The 24,594-nt window shown below is 44.4% G+C and overlaps 1 protein-coding gene across 1 annotated transcript in view; it reads right to left on the bottom strand.

Annotated features, from left to right (window-relative positions):
- The window catches only part of LOC126108454 (speckle-type POZ protein-like), a 152,480-nt gene that overhangs the window by 88,283 nt on the left and 39,603 nt on the right, over window positions 1-24,594 (bottom strand). The gene's annotated exons all lie outside the window — the stretch shown is intronic.

The following is a 24,594-nucleotide window of genomic DNA, read 5'->3' on the forward strand; positions in this document are numbered from 1 at the left end:
AACAGCAAAGGAGAGAATAAGGTGAACATAGATATAAAAAAGGGGGAACAGCATGGAAGGCAATAGACAAAAAAACGGGGTGACTGTAAAATGGAGATAGAAAAACTGTTTAAAAGTAGCACACACACTGCGACGGTTAAAAGAACACGAGGCACAGTATGACTGGAGCATAAAGGTAGCGACGGATGGCATAGCACAGAATGCAACACTGACGGCGAACCTCAAGGCAGGACACAATTAAAATCACACCTCTTGACGCACACGAGAAACAGCACTAAACACAACACTGATGTGGCACACCGATGATGATCAATACAGAGGATCTGCCAGGCGCTAGGAGATGAGGGAGACCTGAAGAAGGGAGGGAGGGGAAGAGATGGGGGAGGTGAGCGGGGGGCGCGAGGAAGAGGGCCAGGTAGGGAGGGAAGTGGGAAGGAGAGAGGCAAGTATGGGGTGCAGGGTCTCAGGGGAGGGGGGACGGAGGAAAATCCGCTCTGGGAGAAGGAGGAAAGAGGAAAAGGGGGCCCTGGGGAGGGGGGGGGGGGAACAAGGCCAGGTTATAGTTGGAAGGAAGGGTAGATGTCACGGCGAAGTTCGTCATCCGGGAGGGGGAGGCGTTGGAAATTGCCCTGATGAAGGAGATGGAGGGTGTGGAGGTGGAGAGAGGGAGGGATACAGCGATAGAGGCGCGGCAACGGGCGGGGGGTGGAGAGGAAGGAGGAAACCAGAGGGTGGGGGGATCGAGCCTGCGAACAATGTAAAGGATGCGGAGATGTTGGAGGAACAGGAGGAGGTGGGGGAAGGGGATCAGTTCATACAGGAGCCGTGTGGGGGAAGGAAGGCGGATACGGAAGGCAAGGCGGAGCGCATGGCGTTCAAGGATTTGGAGGGCCTTGTAAAAGCGGGTGGGGGCGGAGATCCAGGCAACGCTGGCATAACAGAGGATAGGACGGATGAGGGATTTGTAGGTGTGGAGGATGGTAGAAGGATGCAATCCCCATGTCCGGCCAGACAGGAGTTTCAGAAGGCGGAGGCGGGAATGGGCTTTCTGCTGGATGGTCAGGAGATGAGGGGTCCAGGTGAGGTGTCGGTCAAGGGTGAGGCCAAGGTATTTCATAAGACTGCAAGTTCCCGGAGTCAGCTTTATAGCAAAAAATTGGCCGAAAACGCATGCGCAGTAGCCTCCGTCACAGGAGCGTCCTCTATCAAACCCGCGCCCTCTGGAGCTACTGTTTTATCTGTGGCGCGCAGGCGCATGCGTAATGGTGGAAACTACATGTCCGCCCTTGTCGGAATGCGCGCCCGCGTCGCTAAAAACAGACGTCAGATGTCGCCAGACGTGTCATTATGGATAAAAAGTCTTCTCTCAGAGGAAATTAGAGCGACCACCAGGTCCCAAACCTTGTCCAGTTGAAAACCGCCATCACGATTTATCAGATTTTGTGCTGGGCGTATCTCCACAGATTCTTTAATTACTGAATCCCAGAAAGTTTTTGCTGGGGCCATGATTTCCGTGGCAGACAAGTCCATAGCGCGTCCTGTGGTAATACAGTGCTCAGCTGCGGCCGACTTAGTGGGCTGCGAAAGGCGAGTGTGACGTTCGTGTTCAACGCACCTTTCATGTGCTGTGCGTGCGTCTGACCGATGTAAGCTTTGCTACACTGGCAAGGCATTTCGTACACTACTGGCCATTAAAACAGTTACACCGCGAAGATGACGTGCTACAGACGCGAAATTTAACCGACAGGAAGAAGATGCTGTGATATGCAAATGATTAGCTTTTCAGAGCATTCACACAAGGTTGGCGCCGGTGGCGACACCTACAACGTGCTGACATGAGGAAAGTTTCCAACCGATTTCTCATACACAAACAGCAGTTGACCGGCGTTGCCCGGTGAAACGTTATGATGCCTCGTGTAAGGAGCAGAAATGCGTACCCTCACGTTTCCGACTTTGATAAAGGTCAAATTGTAGCCTATCGCGATTGCGGTTTATCGTATCGTGACATTGCTGCTCGCGTTGGTCGAGATCCAATGACTATTAGTAGAATATGGAATCGGTGGTTCAGGAGGGTAATACGGAACGCCGTGCTGGATCCCAAAGGCCTCGTATCACTAGCAGTTGAGATGATAGGCATCTTATCCGCATGGCTGTAACGGATCGTGCAGCCACGTCTCGATTTCGCAGTCAACAGACGGGGACGTTTGCAAGACAACAACCATCTGCACGAACAGTTCGACGACGTTTGCAGCAGCATGGACTATCAGCTCGGAGACCATGGCTGCGGTTACCCTTGACGCTGCAACACAGACAGGAGCGCCTGCGATGGTGTACTCAACGACGAACCTGGGTGCACGAATGGCAAAACATTTTTTCGGATGAATCCAGGTTCTGTTTACAGCATCATGATGGTCGCATCCGTGTTTGGCGACATCGTAGTGAACGCACATTGGAAGCGTGTATTCGTCATCGCCATACTGGCGTATCACCTGCGTGATGGTATGGGGTGCCATTGGTTACACGTCTCGGTCACCTCTTGTTCGCATAGACGGCACTTTGAACAGTGGACGTTACATTTCAGATGTGTTGCGACCCGTGGCTCTACCCTTCATTCGATCCCTGCGAAACCCTACATCTCAGCAGGATAATGCACGACCGCATGTTGCAGAACCTGTACGGACCTTTCTGGATATAGAAAATGTTCGACTGCTGCCCTGGCCAGCACATTCTCCAGATCTCTCACCAAGTGAAAACGTCTGGTCAATGGTGGCCGAGCAACTGGCTCGTGACATCACACCAGTCACTACTCTTGATGAACTGTGGTATCGTGTTGAAGCTGCATGGGTAGCTGTACCTGTACACGCCATCCAAGCTCTGTTTGACTCAATGCCCAGGCGTATCAAGGCTGTTATTACGGCCAGAGGTGGCTGTTCTGGGTACTGATTTCTCAGGATCTACGCACCCAAATTGCGTGAAAATGTAATCACATGTCAGTTCTAGTATAATATGTTCTGCACTCTAACAACTTATCATCGATCTATTATATGTTTTATAGTTTATAAAAAACAATACGTCAATGTATTTTAGATATTCCCCTGCGTCTGCTATGTGTTGTACGTACATTTTAAATTTGAATTACTACACCATTCACAAAAGTACAAGAGTTATTTAGTGTTAATAATTCGCAAAACCAGTAATACTATGTCGTCACGTGACATGTCACATAGAGGGCGTGTCAAGCCCCGTCACACCGAGGTCTGCTGAACAGGTGCAGGTAAACAGCGACCTCAGTCTATGTGATTGCGTAAGCTTAGTGACAACAGTGCATCCTAATTTAAGTTATACAATATAGGTTTGTTTCTAACAAATGTTATGTTCATATGCAGATGTAATTGTGATTTTCTATGTTGCACTCTCTGATCGTAATGTGAAAAATTTTTTAACTTCTAGCACTGAAGATGGTCACTCAGTGACAGAAAATCGATTTTGCGATAGTAAAAAATATACGACCAATGCTGTCTCTTTTTTCAAGTATATAATATATTTGTCCAATGAATACCCGTTTATCATCTGCATTTCTTCTTGGTGTAGCAATTTTAATGTCCAGTAGTGTAGATCCCGGCCTTCCGCAGACCTAGATCGTCCTTTACTGATCCGAGAAGGGCACTAATCTTCGCCGGTGGCCGGAAGATCACTTTAACTTGATGTTTCCTTAGGTTCTTGCCTATTTTAGATGAAAGGTTGCCGACGTATGGAAGGAACGCCCTGGACTGGACTATCTCCTTATCTTCTTGATTTTGTAAGTGGTCACGTTTCTTTCTTCTTAGCGCTGTTCTAATCTCACGTGCAGACTCTAAATGTTCCGGCTCCTTTGTAAGGCTGTCTCCATCAGAAACAATATGAGCCCGGTGCACCAACGTTCTAAGGACCCGGTAGTTTGTGCAGGATGATGACAACTCGACGCTTGCAGGTAAAGGTCCGTACGTGTTGGCTTACGGTAGACAGAATGCCCTAATGACCCATCCACACTCTTAGTAACCAAGACGTCCAAAAACGGCAAGCAAACATCCTTCTCTACTTCCATCGTAAACTGGATGTTCTTGTGGATTCCATTAATATGTTGCAAGAACCGAGACAGTTCTTCACCATGGGGCCACACTACAAAGGTGTCATCTACATATCGCCAGAAAACTTTCGGTTTAAGTTCTGCCGAGTCTAGCGCTCTTTCCTCAAAGTCTTCCTTAAAAAAGTTTGCTATTAAAGGCGGGAGAGGACTGCCCATGGCAACACCGTCAGTCGGCTCAAAATATTCGTTGTTAAATAAGAAGTAGGTTGAGGAAAGGACGTGATGGAAAAGCGCTGTTATGTCGGCCGTGAACTTATTGCTGATGAGCGACAAAGAATCCATAAGATGAACCTTAGTGAAAAGTGAGATGACATCAAAGCTGACTAGTAAGTCAGTTTCACTGAGTTGAATGTCTATTGATAAAGTCAGCCGAGTTGCGAACATTATGCACGCACTTCCCCACAAAAGGTCTCAGTAGAGGGGCGAGATGTATCGCCAAATCATACGTGGGGGCGTCAATATCACTGACGATCGGCCGTAACGGAACCTCTTTTTTATGGATCTTCGGAAGACCGTATAACCTGGGTAGCACAGAACTGTGAGGTCTTAGTCTTTTGGACACTTCTTGCGGAATAGAAGAAGAATTCAGCAGGGCTGAAGTTTGTAAGAGGTCCGAGCAGATGTAATTTTATGTAAGAGGTCCGAGCAAATGTAATGCAGATGTAATTTTATGTAAGAGGTCCGAGCAGATGTAATTTCGATGTATTGCTCATGCGCTGCCTGCGATATGCAAGGTATAAGAGAATCCCTGACCAGAGAGCAGTGTTGACTGAGTAGGAACTGTGTAGCTGTAGCAGTAAGTTGTTGCTAGTGGCTAGTCTGCAGACTGCTCTGGTCTGGTCTGGTGTATCGTGTTGGCTGGGCCGGTCGCGGTGCAGCGATGCCGGAGCCTGAGTATTATTGTATGAGGTAAAAAGCAGCCTCGCGCATATCTAGTAATGTTATGTAAAGTGCCATGTAAATATTTTAAAAATGTCCTAATAATAATCTTTCTCATGTAAAGTTAAAAAAATTTAAAAAAAACAAGTGTAATCTCCCCACAAAATTTTATAAAATAATAATAATGAATATGATTCTAATTTTTTTAGTGTAACCTCAGAACAAAATTGGTTCCCATTTATAACCTCCCTACAGAAATTCATTCACATTTAACCTCCACACAAAATTTGTTTCCCATTTAATGTACCCACAAAATTTTTTTCTAATCTAATGTAAGCTCGAAACAGAAAAATTCCTAAACCTTGTAATAAAAAATAAATTCAGTAACCTGGTAAATTTTGGACGACAGCAGTGCTGTGTCATGGCCCTGTAAGATCATTCTGAATAAAAAAGGAAAAATTCTTACCTCAATAAAAATCGTCGAATATATCTGCTCTTACAATAAATTTTTCCGGCACAGCTCTGTGCAATGCTGGCCGATAGATTGGTCATTTATGAAAGGAAGCAACTGATTTTTCTTTTGCAAAAATCGGAATGATCATGGATTGGAGAAATTAATAAATTCTTTAAATTGAAATGAATGCTTGTTAGAAATTACTTTATATGAGAAAGATTATTATTAGGACATTTTTAAAACATTTGTATGAGAGTTCAGATAACATTACTAGATATGCGCGAGGCTGCTTTTTACCTTATACAATAATACTCAGGCTCCGGCATCGCTGCACCGCGAGCGGCCCAGCCAACACGATACACCAGACCAGACCAGAGCAGTCTGCAGACTAGCCACTAGCAACAACTTACTGCTACAGCTACACAGTTCCTACTCAGTCAACACTGCTCTCTGGTCAGGGATTCTCTTATACCTTGCATATCGCAGGCAGCGCATGAGCAATACATCGAAATTACATCTGCTCGGACCTCTTACATAAAATTACATCTGCTCGGACCTCTTACAAGTTTTCCTCTCCACTTTCGCTGTGGGGTCTTTGTCAATCTTCCGATACATCGGTTCACTCAGCAAGTTGTAAATCTTTTGATTATAAACCTGACGCGGCAACAGCACTGCAGCGTTTCCCTTCTCCGCTGGTAAGACCACCGTGTGAGGATCTTCTCGCAGCTTTCGCGGGGCGGCCCTTTCCATGGCAGAAGTGTTGCTCTTCTGACGTGGAGCTTTGAGTGCACGGCGAGCTTCACGCCTTGTTTCTTCTGCAGCATCACTAGGAAGAGGTCTACCAGCTTCCTCAACAGTACTAATAAAATCAGTCAGAGGCAGCGTTCTCGGCGTAGGGGCGAAGTTCGAGCCTTTCCCAAGCACAGACAGTGTTACCTTGTCTGCAACTTTATCCGTCAAATTGACCACGGAACGCCGAAAAGTATCTTCTTGCGGCAACGTTGCTGTCTTGAAGAATCAGAGTGATTAAGTACCTCGTAAGGAAAGGTATGAAAGCAAAGGTCATTCGTGTCGATGTCCAGAATACCCTGCGGGACTCTGCTCCTTCATATTCAACTGTTGCCAAGTGGACAGATGACTTTAAATTTGGTCGGGAGAGTTTAGATGGAGATCCGCACAGTAGTGGGCCAACATGTGCCACTACTCTAGAAATCATTGCAAAAGTGCACAAAATGGTCCCGGAGGATCGCCGACTGAAAGTGCGGCAAATTGCTGACGCTTGCCAGATTGCATCTGAAAGTATATATCGCATGTTAACTGAAGAACTACACTCCTGGAAATTGAAATAAGAACACCGTGAATTCATTGTCCCAGGAAGGGGAAACTTTGACACATTCCTGGGGTCAGATACATCACATGATCACACTGACAGAACCACAGGCACATAGACACAGGCAACAGAGCATGCACAATGTCGGCACTAGTACAGTGTATATCCACCTTTCGCAGCAATGCAGGCTGCTATTCTCCCATGGAGACGATCGTAGAGATGCTGGATGTAGTCCTGTGGAACGGCTTGCCATGCCATTTCCACCTGGCGCCTCAGTTGGACCAGCGTTCGTGCTGGACGTGCAGACCGCGTGAGACGACGCTTCATCCAGTTCAAATATGCTCAATGGGGGACAGATCCGGAGATCTTGCTGGCCAGGGTAGTTGACTTACACCTTCTAGAGCACGTTGGGTGGCACGGGATACATGCGGACGTGCATTGTCCTGTTGGAACAGCAACACGGCACAGCGGACACACCAGGAACCGCGGTGTTGGCCGTCGAATGGCGCTAGCTGCGCAGCATTTGTGCACCGCCGCCGCCAGTGTCAGCCAGTTTGCCGTGGCATACGGAGCTCCATCGCAGTCTTTAACACTGGTAGCATGCCGCGACAGCGTGGACGTGAACCGTATGTGCAGTTGACGGACTTTGAGCGAGGGCGTATAGTGGGCATGCGGGAGGCCGGGTGGACGTACCGCCGAATTGCTCAACACGTGGGGCGTGAGGTCTCCACAGTACATCGATGTTGTCGCCAGTGGTCGGCGGAAGGTGCACGTGCCCGTCGACCTGGGACCGGACCGCAGCGACGCACGGATGCACGCCAAGACCGTAGGATCCTACGCAGTGCCGTAGGGGACCGCACCGCCACTTCCCAGCAAATCAGGGACACTGTTGCTCCTGGGGTATCGGCGAGGACCATTTGCAACCGTCTCCATGAAGCTGGGCTACGGTCCCGCACACCGTTAGTCCGTCTTCCGCTCACGCCCCAACATCGTGCAGCCCGCCTCCAGTGGTGTCGCGACAGGCGTGAATGGAGGGACGAATGGAGACGTGTCGTCTTCAGCGATGAGAGTCGCTTCTGCCTTGGTGCCAATGATGGTCGTATGCGTGTTTGGCGCCGTGCAGGTGAGCGCCACAATCAGGACTGCATACGACCGAGGCACACAGGGCCAACACCCGGCATCATGGTGTGGGGAGCGATCTCCTACACTGGCCGTACACCACTGGTGATCGTCGAGGGGACACTGAATAGTGCACGGTACATCCAAACCGTCATCGAACCCATCGTTCTACCATTCCTAGACCGGCAAGGGAACTTGCTGTTCCAACAGGACAATGCATGTCCGCATGTATCACGTGCCACCCAACGTGCTCTAGAAGGTGTAAGTCAACTACCCTGGCCAGCAAGATCTCCGGATGTGTCCCCCATTGAGCATGTTTGGGACTGGATGAAGCGTCGTCTCACGCGGTCTGCACGTCCAGCACGAACGCTGGTCCAACTGAGGCGCCAGGTGGAAATGGCATGGCAAGCCGTTCCACAGGACTACATCCAGCATCTCTACGATCGTCTCCATGGGAGAATAGCAGCCTGCATTGCTGCGAAAGGTGGATATACACTGTACTAGTGCCGACATTGTGCATGCTCTGTTGCCTGTGTCTATGTGCCTGTGGTTCTGTCAGTGTGATCATGTGATGTATCTGACCCCAGGAATGTGTCAATAAAGTTTCCCCTTCCTGGGACAATGAATTCACGGTGTTCTTATTTCAATTTCCAGGAGTGTATAACACCTACACATCATAACAGAAGGGAACTAGCGACGACAGAAAAAGGGGAAATTAATGTTCTCGCTGCTGTTGCAGTTCATCCTTACGATAGCCCCCACCCAATCTCACAAGGAAGTGGCACGAGTCAGGCAAGTCTTCTACGCATTCTCCGTCGACATACATCCTCAGCTCGTGGTCTAGTGGCTAGCGTTGCTGCTTCTGGGACGCGGTGTCCCGGGTTCGATTCACGGCCAGGTTGGGGATTTTCTCTGCCCAGGGACTGGGTGTTTGTTTTGTCATCATTTCGTCATCAGCACCACCACCACCACCACCACCACCACCACCACCACCACCACCATTCCTGACATTGCCTAGACTGGGTAGTGAAAAACTTTGTAAAAATTGGGACTTACAAGGGAACCTCCCCATCGCACCCCCCTCAGATGTAGTTATAAGTTGGCACAGTGGATAGGCCCTGAAAAACTGAACACAAATCAATCGAGAAAACAGGAAGAAGTTGTATGGAACTATGAAAAAATAAACAAAATATACAAACTGAGTTGTCTATGCGCGAGTTAGGCAACATGTAGGATAGTCTGAGTTCGAGAGCGCTGTGGTCCCGTGGTTAGCGTGAGCAGCTGCGGGACGAAAGATCAACGGTTCAAGTTCGCCCTCGAGTTAAAATTTAAATTTCTTATTTTCGCAAAGTTATGATCTGTCCGTTCGTTCATTGAAATCTCTGTTCACTGTAGTAAGTTTAGTGTCTGTGTTTTGCGACCGCACCGCAAAACCGTGCGATTAGTAGACGAAAGGACGTGCGTCTTCAATGGGAACCGAAAACATTTGATCGCAAGGTCATAGGTCAACCGATTCCTCTACAGAAAAACACGTCTGATATATTCTATACGACACTGGTGAAGGCATGTGCGTCACATGACAGGAATATGTTGTCGACCCACCTAACTTGTACACTTGGCAAATGGGTAAAAATATTCTTCTACCTTGCCCGATTTAGGTTTTCTTGTGGATGTGATAATCACTCCCAAAAAAATGATGAAAACAATAGAGTTTATCACATAAAGTGAAAATAAAATATTAAACTTTTCACTGGAGGCAGGACTTGAACCAAGGACCCCTCTTCCGCAGCTGCTCACGCTAACCACGGGACCAGGGCGCTCCTGAGCTTACCCTATTCTGATGTTGCCTATCTTGCGCATGGACTACTCAGTTTGTATATTTTGCTTGTTTTTTCGTAGTTCCACACAACTTGTTCCTGTTTTCTCGATTGATCTCTGTTCAGTTTTTCAAGGCCTATCCAATGTGCCAACTTATAACTGAGGGGGGTGCGATGGGGAGGTTCCCTTGTTAGTACGGGTGCTTATGACCGTGCAGTTGAGCGCCCCACAAACCAAACATCATCATCCATCGACATAGGTTCCATTCCTATCACAGATCTCTCCATCAAGGGTTGTATGGAAACGATTATGAGAATTGTGTTAACTTCTGTACATGGGAATGAAGACAGGATACTCCAGGTGTATCGTGTATCTTCTTTAGTGTTGAAGCCACACTTACCAGTCATAGCCAGGTAAACTGCCGAAACATGCAATATTGATCCATTGACAATGCCCATTGGCTTCTTGGAATGTCAAGTGTCAATGGAGTGAGATCGTGTGGCTTCAGATAGTGAACCATTAGTTCATAGGCGCATGTTTCATAGGCAAGAACACTGAATGTGCACAAGTACCACAGCCTTCTAACAATCCATCTTGCACAGATGCTAGAAGATGTTCCTCTGCATACCAGCAGGTACCAACTTGATGGGTGTCCAGACGACAGTGCACAAAGTACTACAGCATGTCTTGACCAACTGTAAGCAAATCGTTGGATTTGATGCACAGGACCTGCATCTTGCCCCACCTGTTCCCCATATTTGACGCCTGTAGAATTTTGTCTGTGGGGAAAGTTGAAAGACGCTGTCTACAAGGACGTGTCAGCTACACCTGATATGCGGCGACGTATTACTACAGCCTGCTCGGACATCTCCACTGATCTTTTAGAGGAAGTTAATCTAGAAGAAGGTATTAGCGACCATAACGTAGTTGCGGCTTTTATGTCAGTGGAAGTTTCAAAAAAATCAAAGAAGCAGCATAGAGTTTTCTTTTGGGAAAGCAAATAAAAGTGTCATTAATGAATATCTTCATAGTCAGCTCCAAGCATTCACCGCGGGACACAAAGATATTGAGCATCTCTGGTCGGAATTTAAAGGTATTGTCCACCATGTGCTAGAGGAGTATGTGCCTAGCAAAAGTATAGGGGAGGGAAAGGATCCACCTTGGTACAACAAACATATTAGGAAGTTGCTGAGGAAGCAGAGAATTTTGCACAATCGTTTTCAACGTAGTCACTGCCCCGCTGACAAACAGAAATTATGCGAAATGAAAGCAGCTGTCAGAAGGTCAATGAGAGATTCCTTTAACGAATTTGAAAGCAATATTTTATCTGCAGATTCTAAAAATAACACCAAAAAATTTTGGTCGTACGTAAAATCTATAAACTCTACAAATAATTCAAATAATTTATTTAGGGCGTGTGCTATTTGATTGGTAAATGTGTAGATAGCATTCTCAGGCGAGTAACCCTTCCGGAAACCGAACTCGGATATGCTGAGTAAATTATTTTCACTTAAATGTGAGACTAGTCTTGAATACATAACTTTTTTGAATATTTTAGAAAATGAAGTCAGCAATGAAACTGGTTTATAATTATTCAAGTCGCTCTTGTCCCCTTTCTTATGAAGAGGTCTGACAATTGCGTATTTCAATCTGTCTGGAAAAATTCCCTGTGCCAGCGAAGCATTACATATATCACTAAGGGCACCACTTTTTAAATTAGAACAAAACTTTAAAATTCTGTAAAAGACTCCATCAACACCACGCGAGCTCTTGTTTTTCAGTATATTTATAATTCCCTTAATTTCAGTGGGGGATGTTGGTGCTATTTCTAAAGGCCTAAAGTCCTGGGGAATGACATTTTTAACATATTTTTTTGCTTCTTCAACTGAACCCTTTAATTCTATTTTTGCTGCTACCTTCAGAAAGTGATTGTTAAACATAGTTGCAACTTGTGACTTATCACTCATAACATCATCATTTCACTTTATTGCTATGGCATGCTGAGCACTGTCAGGCTACCCCGTCTCCCGTCTGACAATATTCCAGCAATATCTTGTTATCCGCATTATTAATTTCTGTCAGAACACATGACTTTTCTTAAAATATTACAGTATCTTTTGTAGTAAGCAAGTAACGTCGGATTCTGACTTATTCTGGCCTGTACATATATTTCCCTCTTCCTCTTACACGATATCTTAATTCCGTTAGTAATCCATGGCTTACTTGACTTTAAGTTTTTTTTTTTTTTTTGATAACGTTTCAAGAAAGCAACTATCAAATACTGAGACAAATTTACGGTGGAATAAATTGAATTTGGCATGAGCATCATTTTCTGCGTATACTTCATCCCACTCTACCTCTTCTAGGCTGCTCTTAATACTCTGTACCCTACTCGCATCAATAAGCCTCCTTGCCTTGTATGAACCTGTCTGAATCCTGTAAGGTGCTGTATGTGTTATTTCCATTAACTGTGCAACATGATCAGATAGCCCATTAGTAACTGGGTACACATTAATTGTTTCTGCCTGAGCACTGTGTATGAAAAGGTTATCGATAACTGACCTACTAAACCGCTCCACACGAGTTGGAAAATTTACAACAGATACTAGATTGAAACAACCAAACAAAGATTCTAGCTCATGTTTCCTATCTGTATATTTTAAGAAATCTACATTAAAATCACCACAAACCACTAACTGCTTCTTTTTGTCTGACAGGTAGCTCAACAATGCTTCTAGATTTTTCGTGAATAGCTGAAAGTTACCTTGATGGGATCTGTAGATTGTTACAATTAATATAGAAGTATAATGCAGTAGCAACTCACAAGCACATGCTTCAAGGATCTAATCAACACAAAAACCATTTGTTTCAATATTTTTGACTTTGTGACCAGTTTAAGTAGTAACTCCTCCTTTTTCCATGTTGACTCTACATGAATAAGATGCTAATCTGCAATCCCTTAAATTTAACTTCTCTGTCCCTGCGGTTACATGGTTTACAAAGAGACATCAAACATCTACATCTACATTTATACTCCGCAAGCCACCCAACGGTGTGTGGCGGAGGGCACTTTACGTGCCACTGTCATTACCTCCCTTTCCTGTTCCAGTCGCGTATGGTTCGCGGGAAGAACGACTGCCGGAGAGCCTCCGTGCGCGCTCGAATCTCTCTAATTCTACATTCGTGATCTCCTCGGGAGGTATAAGTAGGGGGAAACAATATATTCGATACCTCATCCAGAAACGCACCCTCTCGAAACCTGGCGAGCAAGCTACACCGCGATGCAGAGCGCCTCTCATGCAGAGTCTGCCACTCGAGTTTGCTAAACATTTCCGTAACGCTATCACGCTTACCAAATAACCCTGTGACGAAACGCGCCGCTCTTCTTTTGATCTTCTCTATCTCCTCCGTCAACCTGATCTGGTACGGATCCCACACTGATGAGCAATACTCAAGTATAGGTCGAACGAGTGTTTTGTAAGCCACCTCCTTTGTTGATGGACTACATTTTCTAGGACCCTCCCAATGAATCTCAACCTGGTACCCGCCTTACCAACAATTAATTTTATATAATCATTCCACTTCAAATCGTTCCGCACGCATACTCCCAGATATTTTATAGAAGTAACTGCTACCAGTGTTTGTTCCGCTATCATATAATCGTACAATAAAGGATCCCTCTTTCTATGTATTCGCAATACATTACATTTGTCTGTGTTAAGGGTCAGTTGCCACTCCCTGCACCAAGTGCCTATCCGCTGCAGATCTTCCTGCATTTCGCTACAATTTCCTAATGCTGCAACTTCTCTGTATACTACAGCATCATCCGCGAAAAGCCGCATGGAACTTCCGACACTATCTACTACGTCATTTATATATATTGTGAAAAGCAATGGTCCCATAACAGTCCCCTGTGGCACGCCAGAGGTTACTTTAACGTCTGTAGACGACTCTCCATTGATAACAACGTGCTGTGTTCTGTTTGCTAAAAACTCTTCAATCCAGCCACACAGCTGGTCTGATATTCCGTAGGCTCTTACTTTGTTTATCAGGCGACAGTGCGGAACTGTATCGAACGCCTTCCGGAAGTTAAGAAACATCTATACCTTCAGAATTTACCCCATTTTCTAGGCATACAAGGAGCTCATCTATCTTATTTTCCAATTCTCTAATGTTCTGATGAAAGACACGAATTTTATTTCTTTGGATACTGCTACATACATTATGGCACTGTTCTGTTTTAATCTGTTTCAATACTACCTGACTCTAACCTAAAAAACGTGCCCCTCTGACTCCAGGAATCACAGGTATTTTGTCTTGTGTGCATCTGGCCGTCCTTACATTTTCTGCAAGAAGATCAACGAATCTATCCTTCCCCCTCCTATTCAGGTGCAGGCCATGACTATTTAGTGTGACCCCACATCCCAATTGCATCAACAGGCACAGCATAGATATGAGATTTCGTTCCTGCCCACCCCCCCCCCCCCCTCCATCACAGCTCTCTGTTAAGACGGTTGACAGCAGTATTAACCCAGGACTGGTCCTGGCGCTGCAAAACATCCACAAACCCCACACGAGCGTGAGCTGTTGCTGCTCACATTACATCCAGGTCACACCTAATACTATAGTCCAAATTGCTAATTGCTAGCCAGGCTGTTTCCTGCTCCTCCTACTATAGGAACATGGTCCTCACCAGCAAAATCTTTGCACAAGGCCCTTAGGTTTTCTGTAACCCGGCTAAGCTTAGCACTAGGTTTCACAATGCTTGTGACCTATCCTGTAGCAACCGGCCTACACCTCTCCCATGACTGCTATCTAACAGCAGGACTCTTTTCTTTCTGCTCCTTTTACCCCCGACCTAGCATTTGTTTCTAGTCCGCTACACCCTACTTGCTCAAAAACTGTTTGACGCTCTTCTACTTCAGGTAACAAATCAAACTGATTGCTCACTGGAATCTCGAAAGTGATTTCTGGGGTTTTCTCCTTCTGACTACGACTTCTTACCTGTTCCCAGCTCTCATTGTCTCTTTCCCCCTTCAACCTGTCTAATTCGAGGTACGCCATTTCTAATTCAGCCTGAAGGCCACAAATCTTTTTTCTGTGTTCCACGATTTTCTTGTCACGGCTACATAATCTCCATTGGCGAGCCTCATTTGGCTTCACCGCTACAATCACCCCAGTGAAACACCAACCCACAATCCTGACATTTCACTCCCGTGCTCACTAATCTACGACAACATCCACATTTGTCACACATGACGGCAGATTAAACAATACAAATTGCACTACAAACAATTCCGCTACGCCGGCTGCGGTGGTCTAGCGGTTCTGGAACCGCGGGACTGCTACGGTCGCAGGTTCGAATCCTGCCTCGGGCATGGGTGTGTGTGATGTCCTAAGGTTAGTTAGGTTTAAGTAGTTCTAAGTTCTAGGGAACTTATGACCTACGATGCTCAGAGCCATTTGAACCAATTCCGCTACACCAATTAATAATTAGTAGAAAGTAACTAGGGAAAGGGGGAAAGAGAGAGTGGGAGCTGGGAACAGGTAACAAGTCGTAGTCAGAAGGAGAAAACCCCAGAAATCACTTTCCAGATTCCAGTGAGCAATCAGTTTGATTTGTTACCTGAAGTAGAAGAGCGTCAAGCAATTTTTGAGCAAGTAGGGTGTAGCGGACTAGAAACAAATGCTAGGTCGGGGGTAAAAGGAGCAGAAAGAAAAGAGTCCTGCTGTTATGTAGCAGTCATGGGAGAGGTGTAGCCCAGTTGCTACAGGATAGGTCACAAGCATTGTGAATGCCAGTATGAATATGAAGAGCGTTGATGGAAACCCAGTTCTAAGCAAAGAAGGGAAAGCTGAAAGATGGAAGGAGTATATAGAGGGTCTATACAAGGGCGATGTACTTGAGGACAATATTATGGAAATGGAAGAGGATGTAGATGAAGATGAAATGGGAGATACGATACTGCGTGAAGAGTTTGACAGAGCACTGAAAGACCTGAGTCGAAACAAGGCCCTGGGAGTAGACAACATTCCATTTGAACTACTGATGGCCTCGGGAGAGCCAGTCCTGACAAAACTCTACCATCTGGTGAGCAAGATGTACGAGACAGGCGAAATATCCTCAGACTTCAAGAAGAATATAATAATTCCAATCCCAAAGAAAGCAGGTGTTGACAGATGTGAGAATTACCGAACTATCAGTTTAATAGGTCACGGCTGCAAAATACTAACGCGAATTATTTACAGACGAATGGAAAAACTGGTAGAAGCCAACGTCTGCGAAGATCAGTTTGGATTCCGCAGAAATATTGGAACACGTGAGGCAATACTGAACCTACGACTTATCTTAGAAAATAGATTAAGGAAAGGCAAAACTACATTTCTAGCATTTGTAGACTTAGAGAAAGCTTTTGATAATGTTGACTGGAATACTCTCTTTCAAATTTTGAAGGTGGCCGGGGTAGAATGCAGAGAACGAAAGGCTATTTACAATTTGTACAGAAACCAGATGGCAGTTATAAGAGTCGAGGGACATGAAAGGGAAGCAGTGGTTGGGAAGGGAGTGAGACAGGGTTGTAGTCTCTCCCCGATGTTATTCAATCTGTATATTGAGCAAGCAGTAAAGGAAACAAAAGAAAAATTTGGAGTAGGTATTAAAATCCAGGGAGAAGAAACAAAAACTTTGAGGTTCGCCGATGAAATTGTAATTCTGTCAGAGACAGCAAGGGACCTGGAAGACCAGCTGAACGGAATGGACAGTGTCTTCAAAGGAGGATATAAGATGAACATCAACAAAAGCAAAACGAGGATAATGGAATGTAGTCGAATTAAGCCGGGTGATGCTGAGGGAGGAAATGAGACACAAAGTAGTAAGCGAGTTTTACTATTTGGGGAGCAAAATAACTGATGATGGTCGAAGTAGAGAGGATATAAAATGTATACTGGCAATGGCAAGGAAAGCGTTTCTGAAGAAGAGGAATTTGTTAACATCGAGTATAGATTTAAGTGTCAGGAAGTCGTTTCTGAAAGTATTTGTATGGAGTGTAGCAATGTATGGAAGTGAAACGTGGAAGATAAATAGTTTGGACAAGAAGAGAATAGAAGCTCTCGAAATGTGGTGCTACAGAAGAATGCTGAAGATTAGATGGGTAGATCACATAACTAATGAGGAGGTATTGAATAGAACTGGGGAGGAGTTTGTGGCTCAACTTGACTAGAAGAAGGGACCAGTTGGTAGGACACGTTCTGAGGCATTAAGGGATCACAAATTTAACATTGAAGGGCAGTGTGGAGGGTAAAAATCGTAGAGGGAGACCAAGAGATGAATACACTAAGCAGATTCAGAAGGATGTAGGTTGCAGTAGGTGCTGGGAGATGAAGAAGCTTCCACGGGATAGAGTAGCATGGAGAGCTGCATCAAACCAGTCTCAGGACTGAAGACTACAACAACAGAAAGTAACTTAGCTTCCGGTGAGATGAGCAGAGAACTTCTGGACGTCAGGCGAATGTAGCAGCAGGCGAATATAAACAGCGCGAAGTTAATTGCTGGCGTAGGTTAAAGTGGCGGAAATCACGAAACGAGTAAGAAACTGAAGAGGCTCGATGTTTTCCAACGATAAATTTAAACAGGCGCTGTCACAGAATTATGTATAAATACTCTAATGGAAAGAGAAACACCACTTAACGACTTTACTGCAGATTCTCGTCCCCCCTGGAATGTCAACACAATATGGAAAATCAACTGTACGGAGTCCGCCCCCGGTAGCTGTGCGGTCAGCGCGACAGAATGTCAATCCTAAGGAGTCGGGTTCGATTCCCGGCTGGGTCGGAGATTTTCTCCGCTCAGTGTTGTTGTGTTGTCTTAATCATCTACGCGCACCCGGCGAACGGTCTACCCGACGGGAGGCCCTTGTCACACGACATTTAACTGTACGGAAGCAGAGAAACACAGAAAACACGAACCGAATGAAAACTATACACGTACGAAACTCTTCACAAAGTCACACAGACACTACCCGGAAATTATTGAACAATCACATAACTTGCTGCGGACGATAACGAAAATAAAATCCACGTCAACGGCTTGCACTTCAGAGCAATTACCTTTTCACGAAAACTACGCAAGTAAAAGCGGCACCTTCAATATATAGATCAACATTAGACACTAATTTACTTATTTAAGCTACAATATTGGCTTAATAAATTGTTTTCCACGAGTAAACACACACGCCTGCTCCAAAGAGTTTCGACTCACGCTCCAGCACTTGCTCCGTCCATTTTGGACGTAATCCGGCAAAACATCAAATCTCCGATATAGCTGCGGCTGGGAAAAAGATCCTGTAAGAACGGGACCACCGACGATTGAAGAGACTCGTTCAACATGACGTAAGTGAAACCCTTCCGGAAATTGCTGCACATTTCAATGCTGGGCCATCAATAAGTGTCAGCGAAAAATCATCGATATGGGCTTTCCGAGGGAAGGTGCACTCGTGTACCCTTCATGACTGCATAACACAAAGCTTTACAACTGGGCTCGGACCGTCAACACCGACATTGGACTGTTGATGAAAGGTTTATCGAGGAGACGGACGTGGGTGGGTATAGAGACGACCTCCCGAATCCGTGGACCATGCATGTCTGCAGGGGACTGTTCAAACTGGTGGAGACTGTGTCATGGTGTGGGGTGTGTGCAGTTTGATGGATATGGAACCTCTGACACCTCTAGATAGGACTCTGACAGGTGACACGTACGTAAGCATCCTGTCTGTTCACCTGAATCCATCCGTGTCCATTGTGCATTCCGACGGACTTGGGCAATTCCAGCAGGACAATGCGACACCCCACACGTCCAGAATTGCTACAGGAACAGCCTTCTGAGTTTAGACACTTCCGCTGGCCACTAAACTCCCCAGACATGCATCTGGCATGTCTTGCAACGTGCTGTTCAGAAGAGATCTCCACCCCCTCGTACTGTTACGGATTTATGGACAGATCTGCAGAATTCATGGTGTCACTTCCCTCTAGCATCACTTCAGACACTAATCGAGTCCACGCCACATCGTGTTGCGACACTTCTGCGAACTCGCGAGGCCCCTACACGATATTGGGCAGGTGTACCATTTTCTTTGGCTCTTGAGTGTATTTTAAGCAGAGCGAACTATAGTGACAACTCGCGCAATTGGTCCTATTGTTTCGATGTACTGTTTCCTCGCGTTGTGAAAGTTACTCTATAGCTTGTATAGGGCCTGGGAGATCACTCAAATATCTCTCGTAGTAAGGCGTTCAGTTTTGCATGCGAATGGCTGCTTTTGGAATGAGCGATTTATATTGCAAGCACATTTCTGTGCGGCTCTAGCTTTAGCACTATCCTTGTGTGTCCTACGCTCAACACGGTGAAAGCTGACAAGCAGTTGCTGCTGCACCGTTAGGATGCGGTCTCAGTGGCAGCAGAGTAAGGTAACAGTCACGACACTTCGCGTCAATTTTCTTGCCTATAATCCGTTCATCGTAAAAATAAACCTGATGTAAACATCGCAGTATGTAGTCTTCCGCGTTTGCTGGAACCTCATTGAATTTCCGTTTCACTTGAGACTGCAGCCAAGTTGTCTCGAGTACTGTCAGGTACGATAATAAGGGTACATTTTGTGCTGTGCTTTACTCGCAAATCGAGTTAACGATAATACGGGACAACAGCTTTAGCGGCGCATTTGACCTGGACAGCACTGGCCGGTCAGCTGGTACGGCTAGCCTGCAGTGACGTGGCCAGCTGCAGTTCAAAAGTAGAGACGAACAGAGGAGCAATACAGCTTTGATGTCATTTAATTTTTAAGCAGAATCAAATAATACTCCCACAATACGCTCCTTAGACGACTAGAGGAAAACCGCAACACGTTATCGTTTTTAGCTAACGTACTATTGTAATTTAAAAAAAAGTATGATGAAAATTGATGATTTAACCACAGGGCTATTTTTCTGCATAAGCTGTCTGTAACGTAAGACAGTACTGAAAGATTTCACCGTATAGTTAAATATTGAAGCCACTGAAGATATTACTTACAGTCAGTCGTCTGATAATCTCTTAGCTCCGTTATACGAATCCGAGAAATACATTTCAGTTCAGGAAGTGTCACCTGCTACGCTGATAACGAGTCTATCAACAACAGAATCCACGAAGCCAACCAGGCGCAACATCTTTTCTTCTCCTTTTACGCCCAGCCGTTCTATATCCCGCCAGCGTTCGGAAGTGGCGTGTGAAAAAGCTGCGTGCGTTAGTTCCAGTACGTCTGGAAGCTTAACGTAACAGTCTCGTTACTTCCCGGGCCAAATCCCGCAGCTTGGCTGCAGATCAGTTCTGCTGGGTTCATATTGTAATAGTACAGCATATGTAAAAAAAATTGTAAGATGTGCTCGATGCTGTGAAAATGTTTTTCATCTTTCTACGATACTTCTCTACCTCTGTGGTATAAAACGATGCATACAGTCCAAATGAAGAGCATTTAGTTTTTTCTTTTGTGCCTTAAAAATTAAATTGTTATGTTTTCTTAATTTAAACAACTTTTATGAACAGTCTTTCATAGAACATCGATAATTAAGGATTTGTATTTGAAATGGAAACAGGAATTTCGCGTACAATATGTAATTAGAAACAAGAATACGTTCATTATTAATAAAAAAAGATGATGAGTTTTATAATCACGAGATGTTGGTATTTCAAATTGAGAGAAAAGAGTGAGGCGCGGAGATGTGAACTAACGAATAACGGCATTTGTTTTTTTTTTTATTTCATTTTGTTCCGTACTGATCGTTGCGTTTGTCTGGATGGACGTCACAAGACATCCGTTCAAGTTGTTACCAAGCCCACATTGAACGTCTAGCGCAGTCGGGAGCGTATTGGCATCTGAAACTGCTGGCACGGTAAAATAAAAAAATAAAAAAAACTGACTAAAGGAATCTTGGATCAACTACATTATATACAACACTTGGAAAACTTCAAAGCCGATCATCTCCGTAAATTTATGAGAAATATTACGAACAACCTATTTCTCGGTACTTTTTAATCGTGTTCCACACGCGTGTTTGACTACGGAACAGGAAGCAGCATCAGCCATTTTCGTACTGCGCGTTAAAAGCGCGACAGTCAAGAGCACAACAATGCAGATGCTGTGACTGTACACGAGTTTTTAAATTCAAATTACGTGGCTAAAGCGTGACTAACAAAAACGTTGACGGCTGTTAATATATTTGAATATCTTAAAGTTTCATTTATCGTAACTTAGCAATACTATATCTAATACAATTCTAAGTAAGACCTACTTCCAAGAGCGTAACAACACCAGTGTACTTGTGCTACGGCTTCTGACCAATCATCGCGTCTGCCCAGAATGAGATTTTCACTCTGCAGCGGAGTGTGCGCTGATATGAAACTTCCTGGCAGATTAAAACTGTGTGCCCGACCGAGACTCGAACTCGGGACATTTGCCTTTCGCGGGCAAGTGCTCTAGAGTGGTAGAGCACTTGCCCGCGAAAGGCAAAGGTCCCGAGTTCGAGTCTCGGTCGGGCACACAGTTTTAATCTGCCAGGAAGTTTCATCGCGTCTGTGTTTGTTTACATCAGACTTATTCTTATGATGAACGTAGTGCGCCAGAAGCGGGCCAAGCGTCCATTAAGTAGAACTGTTGAGTTCGGCGCTATTGTGAGAGCGAGTAGTAGTTGTTTATTTTGGTTTGTACAATGGATCTTACAAACGAGAGCGTCTGTAGCGAAATAAACTGTAGCAACAACAAGAAGAAGAACACACTCAGCTGTCTTTTTGTGGGTTTACTAACGACTCAGAGGTATTTAGCATCATGTTACTAAACTGTATCGTCAGCATTCACCTGCAAACTACATGTGTTATTAGTAGTAGTAGCTTTATTCATCATCTCTCTTTACAAGGATATAGGACATGTCAAAGCATTTACAAATTTAGATCAATTTAAAATAAGCTAATTCGTATACACATACATTTACAGGCTTCTAGTTAGAAACATTCATTACATTTACTCCTCGTATAAAATACTTTTTTTTACAAATAACTAATTAAGTAATGTAATGCCACACTGTTCACTCACATCTCACTATCAGTCACTGCACACACTATACACACCGTTTCATAACACTTCACTCACTACACACACACACACACACACACACACACACACACACACACACACACACACACACACACACTGGTGATCTCTGGGCCATTTTCTGTACTACAACTTCCCATTTGATATCCTGAAAAAAGGAGTCAGCATCCCTGAGTGAGATGTTGATCTCAGAAAGAGGAGGAGGTGTTAGTATTGTGCTATTTTTAGCTTGGGGGTAAGTATTTCTGGAAAGGAAAAAAGAAGGAAAAAAACAAAGTGAAGGTGTTATGTGGAATGTTTGATATTTTATAATCATTATTACTATTTATTTGTATACAATTTTTTATCAAACCCCTACTCTGTTTTAGCTAAGTAATCCTTCAATGTATAGAATGTATTGTATAACAGGTACTTTTTAGCTGTCTTTAAGTAAGTGTATTTTGGTACTTTCTTTAATCTCTTTTGGTAAGTTATTGTACAGTTTTATTCCTTGGTAGAAAATGTTGTTTTGAGTTTTATGTTTATTTTTTCTTGGTAAATCTAAGTTGACTATCTCTTGTTGCATGGTCATGGACAGAGCTGTTTGTGCAGTAATTACCAATGTTATTTCTGATGTGTACAACTGACTGGTAAATGTATTCGCAAGGAGCACTTAAAATCCCCAGTGTTCTGAACAGATCTTTACGATGAGCTCGACTAGTATTTTTGGTTATTATTCTCATTGCTCTTTTCTGGAGTTTGAAAATTGTGTTCATGTTTCGTGCATTTATTCCCCAAAAAAGAATTGCATAGCTAAGAACTGAGTGTACATATGAATAGTATATAACTAAAAGACACTGCATGTTACACACTGATGATGGGAGTCTAGGGGCATAACCTGCTGATGTCATTCTGTTTGCAAGTACCTTTGTGTGTTCACACCAATTCAACTGAGAGTCAATATTCATTCCTAGAAATTTTGCATTTGTTACACAGTCTATAGAGGTGCCATCTACATTTAATTTAACATTGTCATTTTTCCTCTTCAAACAGAAATTCATGGCACTGGTTTTCTTTATATTCAGTGTCACTTTATTACTTATTGACCAATCAAACTTCCTTGAGAGTTTCATTTGCTTTCTCGGCAATTAATGATTAATGTTTCGATTTAGGAGCACGAAGTGGTCAGTGAATACCAGATGATAAGATCTTATGAGAAAAGGCCGTTATTACCTTTTTATATAATGTTAAGTTTTGTTTGCTACACTTCGAACAAAATCAGTTCATGAATGCATACAATAATAAACTCGTGTGGAAAGCAGTAACCGACACCATTTGACATCCCAAAAAAGCCACCTCACCTGACGATGTAAAGGAGACTGCCAAAAATGTTCAACGATCCGTCTAAAGCTGTAAAATAGTCGTATGGCACAGAAGCAGCCAGTTCAACTTTCCAGATATCAATGCCAGATTCATCTGAATCGTCAGCACAGACCTGCTTTGACGAAGTGTTTACGCTAAGTGCAGTTATTCGTGTCTCGCGAAAAGCGTGTTAAGTGTCAGAATGTGCAGATCGCTAGACTGCGTTCAAAACTGTTATGAGACAAGGAAAGTGCCAATCATTTTAAGTACAGACAGCAACAGATGCGGTATCAGAAGGATCAAGTGAAGTACAAACCAATTTTGAAGACTACAGGATCCCGGTATTTAAAACAGATGCCCTTGACTTGTTGTTAAGCCAGATTAGCATGCCACTGAAGGGGAAAGGTGTTGCAAGATGCAAAGACGAAAATAAGCTGTTTGCTGTAAATTTATTATACAGGTGCGCACAAATTCTTATCCTGATTATAGAAATTAATAACAGAATAACCGTTTGACATAATAAGCTACATTTGATGTCATTAGATAGGTTAGTGTTACTAGTAAACCTCAATATGTGCTCCCTTGGTACATCTACATCTACATCGATACTCCGCAAGCCACCTGACGGTGTGTGGCGGAGGGTACCCTGAGTGCCTCTGTCGGTTCTCCCTTGTATTCCAGTCTCGTATTGTTCGTGGAAAGAAGGATTGTCGGTATGCTTCTGTGTGGGCTCTAATCTCTCTGATTTTATCCTCATGGTCTCTTCGCTAGATATACGTAGGAGGGAGCAATAGACTGCTTGACTCCTCGGTGAAGGTATGTTCTCGAAACTTCGACAAAAGCCCGTACCGAGCTACTGAGCGTCTCTTCTGCAGAGTCTTCCACTGGAGTTTAGCTGTCATCTCCGTAACGCTTTCGCGATTACTAAATGACCCTGTAACGAAGCGCGCTGCTCTCCGTTGGATCTTCTCTATCTCTTCTATCAACCCTATCTGGTACGGATCCCACGCTGCTGAGCAATATTCGAGCAGTGGGCGAACAAGCGTACTGTAACCTACTTCCTTTGTTTTCGGATTGCATTTACTTAGGATTCTTCCAACGAATCTGTCTGGCATCTGCTTTACCGACGATCAACTTTATATGATCATTCCATTTTAAATCACTCCTAATGCCTGCTCCCAGATAATTTATGGAATTAACTGCTTCCAGTTGCTGACCTATATTGCAGCTAAATGATAAGGGATCTATCTTTCTGTGTATTCGCAGCACATTACACTTGTCTACATTGAGATTCAATTGCCATTCCCTGCACCATGCGTCAATTCGCTGCAGATCCTCCTACATTTCAGTACAATTTTCCATTGTTACAACCTCCTTGGTAGCTCGGATAATGTCG

Source organism: Schistocerca cancellata, chromosome 11 (genome assembly GCF_023864275.1).
Source record: "Schistocerca cancellata isolate TAMUIC-IGC-003103 chromosome 11, iqSchCanc2.1, whole genome shotgun sequence".
Classification (NCBI taxonomy): domain Eukaryota; kingdom Metazoa; phylum Arthropoda; class Insecta; order Orthoptera; family Acrididae; genus Schistocerca; species Schistocerca cancellata.